This window comes from Zea mays, chromosome 1 (assembly GCF_902167145.1).
Source record: "Zea mays cultivar B73 chromosome 1, Zm-B73-REFERENCE-NAM-5.0, whole genome shotgun sequence".
Classification (NCBI taxonomy): domain Eukaryota; kingdom Viridiplantae; phylum Streptophyta; class Magnoliopsida; order Poales; family Poaceae; genus Zea; species Zea mays.
Genome location: NC_050096.1, coordinates 171281055 through 171297338, shown reverse-complemented (window position 1 = coordinate 171297338; position 16284 = coordinate 171281055).

Below are 16284 nucleotides of genomic sequence, written 5' to 3'. Positions count from 1 at the left end.
GGCCCTAATCATGCTTTTATGTATAAGGGTGAGACATCTAGCTCTAGGCAATCAACCCGTGCAAAATTGCCTAAGAAGAAAACTCCTATTGCATCAAATGATTCTAACATTTCATTTAAAACTTTTGATGCATCTTATGTGTTGACTAACAAATCCGGCAAGGTAGTTGCCAAGTATGTTGGGGGCAAACACAAGGGATCAAAGACTTGTGTTTGGGTACCCAAAGTTCTTGTATCTAATGTTAAAGGACCCAAAACTGTTTGGGTACCTAAAATCAAGAACTAAATTTGTTTTGTGGGTTTATGCTTCCGGGGGCTCAAGTTGGATCATCGATAGCGGGTGCACAAACCACATGACAGGGGAGAAGAAGATGTTATCCTACGAGAAAAATCAAGATCCCCAACGAGCTATCACATTCGGGGATGGAAATTAAGGTTTGGTCAAAGGATTGGGTAAAATTGCTATATCACCTAACCATTCCATATCCAATGTTTTTCTTGTAGATTCTTTAGATTATAACTTGCTTTCAGTTTCGCAATTATGTAAAATGGGTTACAACTGTCTTTTTACGGATATAGGTGCTACTGTCTTTAGAAGAAGTGATGATTCAGTAGCATTTAAGGGAGAGTTAGAGGGTCAGCTATACTTAGTAGATTTTGATAGAGCTGAACTCGACACTTGCTTAATTGCTAAGACTAACATGGGCTGGCTCTGGCATCGCCGACTAGCACATGTTGGAATGAAGAATCTTCACAAACTTCTAAAGGGAGAACACATTTTGGGACTGACAAATGTTCATTTTGAGAAAGACAGGATTTGTAGCGCATGTCAGGCAGGGAAGCAAGTTGGTGTTCATCATCCACACAAAAACATCATGACGACTGACAGGCCACTCGAGCTCCTACACATGGACCTATTCGGCCCGATAGCTTACATAAGCATCGGCGGGAGTAAGTACTGTCTAGTTATTGTGGATGATTATTCTCGCTTCACTTGGGTGTTCCTTTTGCAGGAAAAATCTCATACCCAAGAGACCTTAAAGGGATTCTTGAGACGGGCACAAAACGAGTTCGGCTTAAGGATCAAGAAAATAAGAAGCGACAACGGGACGGAGTTCAAGAACTCACAAATCGAAGGCTTCCTTGTGGAGGAGGGCATCAAGCATGAGTTCTATTCTCCCTATACGCCACAACAAAATGGTGTAGTGGAGAGGAAGAATCAAACTCTATTGGACATGGCAAGGACCATGCTTGATGAATACAAGACTTCGGATCGGTTTTGGGCCGAGGCGGTCAACACCGCATGCTACACCATCAACCGATTATATCTACACCGAATCCTCAAGAAGACATCATACGAACTCCTAACCGGTAAAAAGTTCAATGTTTCATATTTTAGAGTCTTTGGTAGCAAATGCTTTATTCTTGTTAAAAGAGGTAGAAAATCTAAATTTGCTCCTAAGGCTGTAGAAGGCTTTTTACTAGGATATGATTCAAACACAAGGGCATATAGAGTCTTTAACAAGTCCTCTGGACTAGTTGAAGTTTCTTGTGACATTGTGTTTGATGAGACTAACGGCTCTCAAGTAGAGCAAGTTGATCTTGATGAGCTAGATGATGAAGAGGCTCCATGCGTCGCGCTAAGGAACATGTCCATTAGGGATGTGTGTCCTAAGGAATCCGAAGAGCCTCCAAATGCACAAGATCAACCATCTTCCTCCATGCAAACATCTCCACCAACTCAAGATGAGGATGAGGCTCAAGATGATGAAGGAAAAGATCAAGAAGATGAGCCACCTCAAGAGGAGAGCAATGATCAAGGGGGAGATGCCCATGATCAAGATGAGGAAGATGAACAAGTTACAAGACCGCCACACCCAAGAGTCCACCAAGCAATCCAACGAGATCACCCCGTGAACACCATCCTCGGCGATATTCAAAAGGGGGTAACTACTAGATCTCGTGGTGCTCATTTTTGTGAACATTAATGTTTTGTTTCCTCTATTGAGCCACACAAGGTAGAGGAAGCACTTCAAGATTCAGATTGGGTGGTGGCGATGCAAGAGGAGATCAACAATTTCACAAGAAATGAGGTATGGCATTTAGTTCCAAGTCCTAACCAAAATATTGTAGGAACCAAGTGGGTTTTCCGCAACAAGCAAGACGAGCATGGTGTGGTGACAAGGAACAAAGCCCGACTTGTGGCCAAGGGATATTCACAAGTTGAAGGTTTGGATTTCGGTGAAACCTATGCACCCGTAGCTAGGCTAGAATCAATTCGCATTTTACTTGCCTATGCTACTTACCATGGCTTCAAGCTTTACCAAATGGACGTGAAGAGTGCCTTCCTCAATGGACCAATCAAGGAGGAGGTCTATGTTGAGCAACCTCCCGGCTTTGAAGATAGTGAGTATCCTAACCACGTATATAAACTCTCTAAGGCGCTTTATGGGCTCAAGCAAGCCCCAAGAGCATGGTATGAATGCCTAAGAGATTTCCTTATCACTAATGGTTTCAAAGTCGGAAAAGCGGATCCTGCGCTCTTTACTAAAACACTTGAAAATGATTTGTTTGTATGCCAAATTTATGTTGATGATATCATATTTGGGTCTACTAACGAATCTACTTGTGAAGAGTTTAGTAGGATCATGACACAAAAATTCGAGATGTCTATGATGGGGGAGTTGAAGTACTTCTTAGGATTTCAAGTGAAGCAACTCCACGAGGGCACCTTCATTAGCCAAACGAAGTATATTCAAGACATTCTAAACAAGTTTGGGATGAAGGATGCCAAGCCCATCAAGACACCCATGGGAACCAATGGGCATCTCGACCTCGACACTGGAGGTAAATCTGTAGATCAAAAGGTATACCGGTCGATGATAGGTTCTTTACTCTACTTATGTGCTTCACGACCGGATATAATGCTTTCCGTATGCATGTGTGCAAGATTCCAAGCCGATCCTAAGGAAGCTCACCTTAGGGCCGTAAAACGAATCTTGAGATATTTAGTTTATACTCCTAAGTTTGGCCTTTGGTACCCTAGGGGATCCACATTTGATTTAATTGGTTATTCGGATGCCGATTGGGCGGGGTGTAAAATTAATAGAAAGAGCACATCGGGGACTTGCCAGTTCTTGGGAAGATCCCTGGTGTCTTGGGCTTCAAAGAAGCAAAATTCTATAGCTCTTTCTACTGCCGAAGCTGAGTATATTGCCGCAGGTCATTGTTGCGCGCAATTGCTTTGGATGAGGCAAACCCTTAGGGACTATGGTTACAAATTAACCAAAGTTCCTCTTCTATGTGATAATGAGAGTGCAATCCGCATGGCGGATAATCCCGTTGAGCATAGCCGCACTAAACACATAGCCATTCGGTATCATTTTCTAAGGGATCACCAACAAAAGGGGATATCGAGATTGCATATATTAACACCAAAGAACAATTAGCCGATATCTTTACCAAGCCACTAGATGAACAAACATTCAACAAACTTAGGCATGAGCTAAATATTCTTGATTCTCGGAATTTCTTTTGATGTCTTGCACACATAGCTCATTAATATACATTTGATCATATCTCTTTTATATGCTATGACTAATGTGTTTTCAAGTGTATCTCAAACCAAGTCATAGATTGAAAGGGAATTGGAGTCTTCGGCGAAGACAAAGGCTTTCACTCCACTCCACTTCATCAAAATACTCACCCTTCGCCGTCGCTCTACACCACTCTCCAACTTTGGTATAATCTTCACTCTTATGTTATTTACCATTGGGAGAGAAAGTAAAAGGGCTTATATTTCACTCAAGTATCCGTTTTTGGCGATTCATGCCAAAGGGGGAGAAAGTATTAGCCCAAAGCAAAAGGACCGCACCACCACCAATTTTCAAAAATTTGAGTTAAGAAAAGATTTTTCAATTGATGATTTTTCAATCGGTATCTTATTAGAATTTCAAATTGGTACAACCCTTTCAAAACTAATATCTAAAACCCTCTTGAACACTAATGTAACACCCTGAAATTGGGGGGTATAAAATTTTCTTTCTTATATTCACCAAATTCAGGTGTTACCCTCCTCTTTCTTTGCTTTACTCCTCTTTTCCCTAAAAATTGAGAAGTTATTTTGTATTAATCATAGTGAGTTAAAAACCCTACGGGGTTATCATTGTCGCATCACCTATTAGAGCACCTAACTTTGTATGATGTTTTGTGTTGTTGTGCCTCCATTTAAACTCATGGAGCATGTTTGACTTTGAATTTAAAAGCTAGAGCTAAATTCAAAGTAGAAAGAAGAAAATAAATAAAAAAGTAAAAACCCACCCTAGCTTTTCCCCTAGCCGGCCTGCTTCCCCCCCCCCCCCCCTCCTGGGCTGGCGCAAGTGTAGCCCAACACCGCCCACCCCCTCTTCTCGGGCTGCCGCACGCCCCTGCTTGGGTCGCCAGCCAACGTGGCCCATCTCAAGAGCCGGCTGCGGCCCACCCAGCCCCAGCCCCACGTGCCCTAGCTCCCCCCTCCAGCCGCCTCTATGGGATGGGGCCCACCTGTCGGGTGCCCTGACGTCTTCTTCGATCGCCCACGACGCCAAGTCATGCCCCATCTCTCCGCTGCGCTCGTCTCTCCCCCTCCGAACCGCCGCCGCTCACCAAGGCCGTCGTCGGCCGCTTCGTGGTGAGCCCTCCCCTCCCATCTCTCTCTCTCCCATATCCTCCGCGCGGCCGTCTGGTCATGGTCGGACCACCCATACCCTAGCGTCCTTGGCGAGCTTTCTCCCCCCAGCGACGTCCTGCGCGGCCGGTGGCCTCGGACGCGGTGGTGCACCCCCGTTGGCTCGGCTTGCGCGACCAGCAAGCGGCTCGCGGCCTGCTGCGCGTAGCCAGCGCGGCTCGCGGCCCGACGTGCCCCGCGCGCACGTTCTAGAGTCCCTGGGCGTGGTCGACCACCTGTGCCTCTAGCGCGCATCCCCGTGCTAGCCGACGGCTCGGCCTCGTCGCGCCCAGCGTGGCACGGTATGCACGGCCCGCGATGACCAGCTCGCGCAGTCCCTGCGAGACGCCCCAGCCTGCCCCGACGCGGTGCGTGGCGCGGCCAACGCGTTGCACGACGGGCGCTCAGCGCGGTCGACCCGACGTGTTCGTCGTGGCCTACGTGCGCAGCTAGCATGACCCGCTGCTCGCAGTTGCCGACGCGGCACCCTCGGCCTAGCCCTGGCTAGCGGTCCGCTTGGTAGTCCATGCGAGACCGCGGTGTTAATCCCTAGTTGCGAGCACCGTCGTCGCCGCGCGTCCTCGATATATGGTCATTGTCGTTCATCGCGCGTCGGAACTCCGATGACGCTAGCCTAGCCACTCGTCCAAGCGCGCAGTCGCTGTTCGCGCGTCGTGCGCACCAGTTTCGCGTCGCACGCTTTGCACGCTTTATTATTATTCCTCACATAAAGTCGATTGTGTTGGTTAATTAATTATATATTGAATCGACACATATTAGAGTAGCAAAGTAATCAGAGATAAGTAGTAAATTTATTGGGATATATGATAGATAATTGTTAATACGACTAAGTCGAAATAAAACAATATAGTTGATATTCACTTAGCATGACCACGATTTGTCAAACCCCATGTAAACGACAACCCCAAAACCGCGTTCTCGTAGCATGCTCTTTGTAACATGTGCGCGTCACGTCGTCGGGATTCTGACGACGTCCGTCTACCGCCTAGAGCATCGTTTCAATTTTGAAATCTAACTTAGGAATTTGGTTTACGCATTTATAATTAGACACCCACATTATTAACCTTAACTGAAATATTCTTGGTTAATAATTGTTTAGTGTAATCAAGATATCATTTTATTTATTAGTTTTGCATGTCGGTCTGTGTGTACCGTGCGCATCGCCGCGCGTTGTCCTCGCGCTAAGTCGCGTGTGTTCGTGCGTCGTCGCATATTATTCGCGCGCCGTTTGCGCGTCCTCGACATTCCTTCGCGCGCTCGTGTCGCGCGTCTGGTTCGCGTGTCACGCGTATCTCATGTGTCGATCACGTATGTCGCGCGGTGTCTGCGCGTGATAATAATTGTTTTCGCCTATAAATACTTATGTTAATAATGATAATTTGTAGGTTCGCGTATTCTAAATAGTTAACTTAAGGTTTGCTCGACTAATAATTGTTAGATCAATATTCTGATTAGATTAAAAGTGTAGTGTTCAACTTGCGCTTTGATAATAAACATTAACATGGCTAATATTAGCATAAATGCTTTTTATTTATTTAATACTTGTTTAGTTTAAGCACGACATCTAATTAGTTTTTCTCCGCCTGTCGCGTGGCCTGTTCCGCATGCGATGGCACGTTGTTTCGCGTGCCATTCGCGTGCTGCTTGTACTTCGTCGTCGTTCGTTCGCGCGTTTATGCCACTCGTCTGGTTTGCGTGTTGTCGCGTGCTGTTCGCGCGCGTCGTCACGCGTTAGTCGCACATGGTCACGTGTTGTCGTGCGCGTTGTCCGTGTGCCCCTTCGCGCATGCCGCAGGGTTGCTTCGCGTGTTGTCGCTCGTGCTAATTCACACTGATCGCTCGCGTCGCCGCTCACATAAATTGCTATTCAGACGCTTTGATAAAATCGTTTTGTCGCATTGTTCATGTTAAATAATTAATTTCTTGTTTAGCGCCGGTTAGTTAAAATAATAGTTCGATCGAACCTGTTAAGCGATTATGCTGACTTAGACGTTATATTCAATATTTGATTAATATAAAACAATATAATTTAGTGGTACCCATATGTCTTGTCGTTTATAAATTTAGTATATGTTTAAATATAGTGAGTCCTATGCATCGTGTTCATAAATATAATCTGATCAGTTTAAAAATGTGGTTTCCGATCAAATTACAATCCCAATTAATGCCACATTAGATATTTCTTTAGAGTATCCTCCGTAAACGATCTATATTAATTAGAATCGGCCTAGAACATAGATTACACGTTTATTATGCAAACCTTCTGACAACCATACCGTCTCAACCATAGTTTCGATTTTAGTGTTTATTTCCTCGCGTGACTGTAGAAGCGATCTCTATTTCATAGTACACATTTTCATAATGGTTTCCATTGTATGGTGTACTGTTCTTATGCCAGTATATGTTTGTTTGTCTATGTCTGTTCGTATTCGCTGCGCGTCGCGAATAGATTGCAATCTATTCCCGAGCTTCGAGGAATCGACGATCAAGATTTGGTGAACCACCGGTCCTGAGATCAAGCTCTTCGAGTCCTACGAGATCGAAGACCCTGAGCATCTGTTTGGTGAAGGCAAGTGTCCTCTGACCCATTATGTCCCATTTACTTTATAATACACTGTCCCGCATACTATGAACAACCTAAGGATTTACTAGCTTTCTATTTACCTTGTCCTTGATTTACCTTTTGGGTTACTATGGTTAGCTACATGCTAGCGCTTTACGTTAATCAATGAACATGATGAGATACAATGATGATACTATGATTTTATTCTGGATATGATGATATACTTGTGGCATTTAGGGGACTCGGGCTGTTTCCCGAGTACCTCTCCGTAAGGACCTGTTCGTTGAGAGACCACCCGGGATAACAGTGCAACCATGAGGGTGAAATGGGATGCCCTTAGCTAATTAATTAGAGAAACTAGAGGTGTAGTTGCTTCGCCGTCGTGCCGTCAATGGGGTCCAGGCACAGTGCTTGCTCTGCCGAGGCTGAGTGCCGAGGTTCTTTCGTTTTGCTTTTGTTAGTCACCCTCCTGCGGGGAGAAGTATTGTGTTTATCAAACTGGAGAAACCTAACGGGCGACTATGACCTCTAGGGAATCTTTGTAAAAGCTACGTAGTGATACCCTGTCGGACCACCTAGGAAGTGATCAATGGGGAGTCATGATCCCCGGGCAAAACGGGAATCACGGCTCATGGGTAAAGTGTGCGACCTCTGTAGAGGGTAATGAAACTGATATATCAGCCGTGCTCACGGTTAAGAGCAGCCTTGGGATCCTCTTTGATTAGAGATACAAATGATCTGAGATACAATGGTTCTATTTATTATTTTGGTTCGATGACAATAATGATGTTCCTTGATGAGGAAATGATTCACGGGTTGGTTATATGATAAAACTTGGCTTCCACTAATAATAAATACCTGACCAACTAAAAGCAACTGCTTGAGCTTAACCCCACATAAAGCTAGTCCACCTCAGCCAAACGGGACATTTGCTGAGTACGTTGATGTGTACTCACCCTTGCTTTCACAAAACACCAGGTTGCCTTTGGTGCAATCTATGCTCAGGTAAAGAAGAAGGCGTCGAGGTGGATCTCCAGGAGTTCCAGGACGTCGATGAGTTCGAGGATTAGGCTAGCGACCTCCCCCAGTCAGCTGCCTGTGGTGGGTTTATTTACGTTGGCTACGTTTCAATACTGTGTACTTTGATTTTACTATGTAAATGACTCTAGTCTTTCATATTATTACTCACCCTTTATTGTTATTCGAAGCATTGTGCTATGATGAGTCATTTATGTAATCGCTATGTACGTGAGTTCTGATCCTGGCACGTACATGGTTCGCATTCGGTTTACCTTCCAAAACCGGGTGTGACATAAGTGGTATCAAAGTCGTGCTGACCGTAGGACTGCTAGCCTAGAGTAGCATTGGCCGTTTTAAGGACTTATTGATTATTACTTCATCTCATCCTTGATTCTGCTTCAAAATATTAGTCACCTCGACTAATTCTATGTTGTGCTCCTATATGTCCACTTGCCAAAAAGTATTTTATTCTAGTATGGTCTATAGTTCTCTCAATCTATTAGATCTGATCTTATCTTGTGCTTGCGACATCTTTGTAGATGACCCTGACCATAGCCTTGTCTTTTGGTATTCTTTTTCCATTATTAAATTGCTATCATTTGACTATCTCTATTCCATTTTGTTATTGACATGCTTGTATCCTTGCATTTTTAATACCCTTATCCCTTAATCTAAAGTACTTACCCTTGTACCTCTATTGCTCATTTAAACAGTTCAGTTTAAGTGTCCATGACCTTCTTGTCTTCTGGGACCATTTCTTATTCGGTTGTAAGTCGCTATCTTTCGACAATTTCTATGCCCTTGGTCTTGGTATGCTCGTACCATTGGAATCTTGGAATCTTGCCTACTCTTATTTTTATATGTGCTTACCTTTATATCCCAATATATGTTTAAGACATTTCAGTTAACGTGCCCTTGACCACCCTTGTTTCTTAATGATCCATGAGTGATCATTTTATTTTGCACACCTGTAGTAATCTCGTTGTTTCCTTGTAACTCCACTTGGTAATGAATCTTTACTTCAACCCTTCTGTTGGAACCTTACCAATCTTACCCTTGATTGTTTTCTCCACTTTTTCGTTTCGCGAGTCTTGTCTTAACTATATCCTTTGTTACGCTTTTTAATTATTATCATATGCACCCTTGACACCTCTATATCCTACATTGATGTTTGTCTCATACCTGCCCTTTAAAATCGCCCCTCTTCCGTCTCATACCTTCTTTCTCTTGGTCGTACCCTCTTCTTTGGCTCGCGAGTTTGTAACCTCATCCTTTGTTGTGCTTTTGCTTATTATTGCCTTTACCCTTCTCATCTCTCAATCTTACCTTGGTGATTACGCTATGTTCGTTATCTAAAACCTCCAATCTCCCACCTTAGTTCAAGCGTGGTCTCTTACTTATCTCACCCGTGGTTATATCCTATACTTTACCTTTTGCAAGACTTATCTTATCTCTATTCTTGATTGTACCTAGACTCCTGGTTTTTTTATGCACATTTGCCTCTTCCTTTATATCCTTGTCTATTATCACCTTTGACCCTTGACCTCTCTCCATATTTACCATGATATCTACCTATCTTTCTTAGCCTCGCTTATTCCATTTCAATTCGAGAGTGTTGTTTTCCCTATCCCGCTCTCGCTCGTTTCCTTTCCCTTTGTTGCTTTGCAATCTTGCCTCACCTTAACTTCATCCCTTGTTGAGCTTTTGTTTGATATCTGAAAGGGAAATGTGCCCTTGGGCCATTTCTAAGTATTTTTGGTGATTAAGTGTCAACACAAGTGCTTAAATGTGAATCTATGCCCATGGATGAACAAAGTGCAAATCACAAGTAAAGGTATGTTTCTAAGCCTTAGTACATTGGTTGTGTGTACTAATATATTTGTCTAAGTGTTAGAAACAGAGAGAAGAAGAAAAGGAGAATGTTGGCTGTGTACAGCCAACAGGCTGTCTCGGTCTGGTGCACCGGACTGTCCGGTGGTGCACCGGACAGTGTCCGGTGCGCCAGGCTGCCTCGACCCGAAGACGCCGCTCTCGGGAATTCGCCGACGGCGTACGGCTAAAATTCACCGGACTGTCCGGTGTGCACCGGACTGTCCGGTGAGCCAACGGTCAGCTAGGGTCAACGGTCGGCCACGGATTCTGCGCACGACACGTGGCCAAGCCAACGGTCGGAAGGGGGCACCGGACTGTCCGGTGCGCCAACGGCTCCCACATCTGCAACGGTCGGCTTCGCCAATTAAGGAAAGGAATCGGGCACCGGACACTGTCCGGTGTGCACCGGACTGTCCGGTGCGCCCGACGACAGAAGGCAAAGATGGCCTTCCAGATTTGTTCTCAACGGCTCCTAGCTGCCTTGGGGCTATAAAAGGGACCCCTAGGCGCATGGAGGAGTACACCAAGCAACCTTTGAGCATACTTGATCATCCACACTCAGTCTTTGCGCATCCGTTTGTGATTCTAAGTGATTCGAGCTTCGTTCTTGTGAGAAACTGTGAGATAGTCTTTGAGCTCGAATCTTGGCAGTGTGTGTGCGCGTTTCGCTGTGGATTTGTGTGTGTTGCTTCCCTCCCTTACTCCGTGCTACTTTGTGAATCTTAAGTGTAAGGGCGAGAGACTCCAATTTGTGGAGATTCCTCGCAAGTGGGATAAAGATAAGCAAGGCAAAATACCGTGGTATTCAAGTGGGTCTTTGGACCGCTTGAGAAGGGTTGATTGCAACCCTCGTCCGTTGGGACGCCACAACGTGGAGTAGGCAAGTTTTGTACTTGGCCGAACCACAGGATAAATCATTGTGTCTACTCTGTGTTGAATTCTCTGTGATCGTCGTATTGTGCAAGATCTCCTCCTTAGCCACTTGGCAATTATTGTGCTAACCATTAACAAGTTTTTGTGGCTATAAGTTAAGTTTTTACAGGATCACCTATTCACCCCCCCTCTAGGTGCTCTCAATTGGTATCGGAGCCGTTCTCTTCACAAAGGGACTTACCGCCCGAAGAGATGGATCCTAAGGGGAAGGGAATCGTGATCAACGACAAAGAAAAGGAATCCTTCGTCAACGAGCCGAAGGACGACAAGCCTACCGACTCCGGCTCGGGGCATAGACGGAAGGAAGGGAAGAAGAAGAAGACAAGGCGCATCAAGGAGATCATCTACTACGACGATAGTGATGAGTCTACTTCTTCCCAAAAGGATGATGACAACGACTACAAAAAGACGGTCAATTTGAACTTTTCATTTGACTATTCTCGTATTCAACATAGTTCGAATTTGCATTTGCTTTCCATTCCTCTTGGCAAACCTCCACACTTCGATGGGGAGGACTACGGATTTTGGAGTCACAAAATGCGTAGTCACTTATTCTCTCTCCATCCAAGCATATGGGAGATTGTGGAGAATGGAATGAAATTTGATAGCTCGGATAGCCCTATGCTTATAAATGAACAAATTCATAGAAATGCACAAGCTACTACTGTTCTCTTAGCGTCTTTGTGCAGGGAAGAGTACAATAAGGTGAGCGGCTTGGACAATGCCAAGCAGATATGGGACACCCTCAAGATCTCTCACGAGGGGAACGACATCACCATGCTAACCAAGATGGAGTTGGTGGAGGGCGAGCTTGGACGATTCGCCATGATAAGGGGAGAGGAGCCAACTCAAACTTACAACCGGCTCAAGACCCTTATCAACAAAATAAGGAGCTACGGAAGCACGCGTTGGACGGATCACGATGTCGTCCGCCTAATGCTCAGGTCCTTTACCGTTCTTGATCCTCATCTCGTAAACAATATTCGTGAGAATCCCAGGTACACGATGATGACGCCCGAGGAAGTACTTGGAAAATTCGTGAGCGGACGGATGATGATCAAGGAGGCAAGATACGTCGACGACGCGTTGAACGGACCACTCCACGAGCCTCAACCCATTGCTCTCAAGGCAACAAGGAGCAAGGAGGCGCTACCCAGCAAGGTGGCACAAATTGAGGCTGTCGGTCTTAATGATGAAGAGATGGCCCTCATCATTAAAAGATTCAAGACGGCACTAAAAGGTCGAAAGGGACAGCCAAGCAAGGCCAAGACCAAGGGAAAGCGATCATGCTTCAAATGCGGTAAGCTTGGTCATTTTATTGCTAACTGTCCCGAAAATGATAGTGACCAGGAGCAAGGGAAAAATGGGAAGAAAGAGAACAAGAAGGTTTACAAGAAGGCCAAAGGCGAAGCACACCTTGGAAAGGAGTGGGATTCGGATTGCTCTTCGTCCGACTCTGACGACGAAGGACTCGCCGCCACTGCCTTCAACAAATCGGCTCTCTTCCCAAACGAGCATCACACTTGCCTCATGGCAAGGGAAAAGAAGGTAATCACTCGTAATGCTAATACTTATGATTCTTCTAGTGATGATGAATCTAGTGAGGATGAAATTGATTAGTCTAGTTTATTCAAGGGATTGGATAGAACTAAGATAGCTAAGATTAATGAGTTGATTGATGCCTTAAATGAAAAGGATAGAATCTTAGAGAAACAAGAAGATCTTTTATATGAAGAACATGATAAATTTGTTAATGCACAAAATTCACTTGCGCTAGAAGTTAAGAGAAATGGAATACTTTCTTGTGAACTTTCTACTTGTAATGAAACCATTTCTTCTTTAAAAGGTGAAATTAATGTTTTAACTGCTAAACTAGAAGTAGCAAGTAACTCTTGTGTTGAAAATATTACAATTTGCACTAGGTGTAAGGATTTTGATGTTAATGCTTGTAGTGAACACTTAGTTTCAATTTCAAAACTAAATGATGAAGTGGCTAGTCTTAATGCTCAACTTAAGACTAGCAAGAGTGAAGTTGATAAAATAAAATTTGCAAGGGATGCCTACACAGTGGGTAGACACCCCTCAATTAAGGATGGTCTTGGCTTCAAGAGAGAGGCCAAGAACTTAACAAGCCATAAGGCTTCCATCTTCGTCAAGGAGAAAGGGAAGGCCCCTATGGTTAGTAGTGCTAAAAGGAACCATGCTTTCTTGTACCATGATAGGAGACATGCTAGAAATGCTTATAATGATTTTGATTCACATGTTTATGATTCTCATGCCATGTTTTCTTCTAGTTCCTCCTATAAGCATGATAGAGATATGTGTAGGAGAAATGTTGTGCATATGCCTAGGAGAAATTTTGCTCATGTTCCTAGAAAAGTTGTGAACAAACCTTCTACCATTTATTATGCTTGCAATGCTCCCTTTGCTATTTGTAGAAAGGGTAAGAAGGTAATTGCTAGGAAGTTAGGGGCAAAATGCAAGGGAGACAAAACTTGCATTTGGGTCCCTAAGGAAATTTGCACTAACCTTGTAGGACCCAACAAGAGTTGGGTACCTAAGTCCCAAGCCTAAATTTGCCTTGCAGGTTTATGCATCCGGGGGATTAAGCTGGATTATCGACAGCGGATGCACAAACCATATGACGGGGGAGAAGAAGATGTTCACTTCCTACGTCAAGAATAAAGATTCCCAGGATTCAATTATATTCGGTGATGGGAATCAAGGCAAGGTAAAAGGGTTAGGTAAAATTGCAATTTCTAATGAACATTCTATCTCTAATGTATTTCTAGTAGAGAGTCTTGGATATAATTTGCTATCTGTTAGTCAATTATGTCATATGGGGTATAACTGTCTATTTACAAATGTAGATGTGTCTGTCTTTAGAAGAAGTGATGGTTCACTAGCTTTTAAGGGTGTATTAGACGGCAAACTTTATTTAGTTGATTTTGCAAAAGAAGAGGCCGGTCTAGATGCATGCTTAATAGCTAAGACTAGCATGGGCTGGCTGTGGCATCGCCGCTTAGCACATGTGGGGATGAAGAACCTTCACAAGCTTCTAAAGGGAGAACACGTGATAGGTTTGACTAACGTGCATTTCGAAAAAGATAGACCTTGTGCAGCTTGTCAAGCAGGTAAACAAGTGGGAGGAGCGCATCACGGCAAGAACGTGATGACCACTTCAAGACCCCTGGAGCTGCTGCATATGGACCTCTTCGGACCTGTCGCCTATCTGAGCATAGGAGGGAGTAAGTATGGTTTAGTTATTGTTGATGACTTTTCCCGCTTCACTTGGGTATTCTTTTTGCAGGATAAGTCTGAAACCCAAGGGACCCTCAAGCGCTTCCTCAGGAGAGCTCAAAATGAGTTTGAGCTCAAAGTGAAGAAGATAAGGAGCGACAACGGGTCCGAGTTCAAGAACCTTCAAGTGGAGGAGTTCCTTGAGGAGGAAGGGATCAAGCACGAGTTCTCCGCTCCCTACACACCACAGCAAAATGGTGTGGTAGAGAGGAAGAACAGGACGCTAATCGATATGGCAAGGACAATGCTTGGAGAATTCAAGACCCCCGAGTGTTTTTGGTCGGAAGCCGTGAACACGGCTTGCCACGCCATCAACAGGGTCTACCTTCATCGCCTCCTCAAGAAGACTTCGTATGAGCTACTAACCGGTAACAAACCCAATGTATCTTACTTTCGTGTATTTGGGAGTAAGTGCTACATTCTAGTGAAGAAAGGTAGAAATTCTAAGTTTGCTCCCAAAGCTGTAGAAGGGTTTTTGTTAGGTTATGACTCAAATACAAAGGCGTATAGAGTCTTCAACAAATCATCGGGTTTGGTTGAAGTCTCTAGCGACGTTGTATTTGATGAGACTAACGGCTCTCCAAGAGAGCAAGTTGTTGATTGTGATGATGTAGATGAAGAAAATGTTCCAGCGGCCGCTATACGAACCATGGCGATTGGAGAAGTGCGGCCACAGGAACAAGATGAACGAGATCAACCTTCTTCCTCAACAACGGTGCATCCCCCAACTCAAGACGATGAACAGGTTCATCAAAAGGAGACGTGTGATCAAGGGGGAGCACAAGATGATCAAGGAATGGAGGAAGAAGTGCAACCGGCACCTCCAACCCAAGTTCGAGCGATGATTCAAAGGGATCATCCCGTCGACCAAATTCTGGGTGATATTAGCAAGGGAGTAACTACTCGATCTAGATTAGTTAATTTTTGTGAGCATTACTCCTTTGTCTCTTCTATTGAGCCTTTCAGGGTAGAGGAGGCCTTGCTAGATCCGGATTGGGTATTGGCCATGCAGGAAGAGCTCAACAACTTCAAGCGCAATGAAGTTTGGACACTGGTGCCTCGTCCGAAGCAAAATGTTGTGGGAACCAAGTGGGTGTTCCGCAACAAACAGGACGAGCACGGGGTGGTGACGAGGAACAAGGCTCGACTTGTGGCAAAAGGTTATGCCCAAGTCGCAGGTTTGGACTTTGAGGAGACTTTCGCTCCTGTGGCTAGGCTAGAGTCAATTCGAATCTTGCTAGCATATGCCGCTCACCATTCTTTCAGGTTGTACCAAATGGATGTGAAGAGCGCTTTCCTCAATGGGCCGATCAAGGAGGAGGTGTACGTAGAGCAACCCCCTAGCTTCGAGGATGATCGGTTCCCCGACCATGTGTGTAAGCTCTCTAAGGCGCTCTATGGACTTAAGCAAGCCCCAAGAGCATGGTATGAATGCCTTAGAGATTTCTTAGTTGCTAATGCTTTCAAGGTTGGGAAAGCCGATCCAACTCTTTTTACTAAGACTTGTAATGGCGATTTGTTTGTGTGCCAAATTTATGTCGATGACATAATATTTGGTTCTACTAACCAAAAGTCTTGTGAAGAGTTTAGCAGGGTGATGACGCAAAAATTCGAGATGTCGATGATGGGCGAGTTGAACTACTTCCTTGGGTTCCAAGTGAAGCAACTCAAGGACGGCACCTTCATCTCCCAAACAAAGTACACGCAAGACCTGCTGAAGCGGTTTGGGATGAAGGACGCCAAGCCCGCAAAGACTCCAATGGGGACCGACGGACACACCGACCTCAACAAAGGAGGTAAGTCCGTTGATCAAAAAGCATACCGGTCAATGATAGGTTCTTTGCTTTACTTATGTGCTAGTAGACCGGATA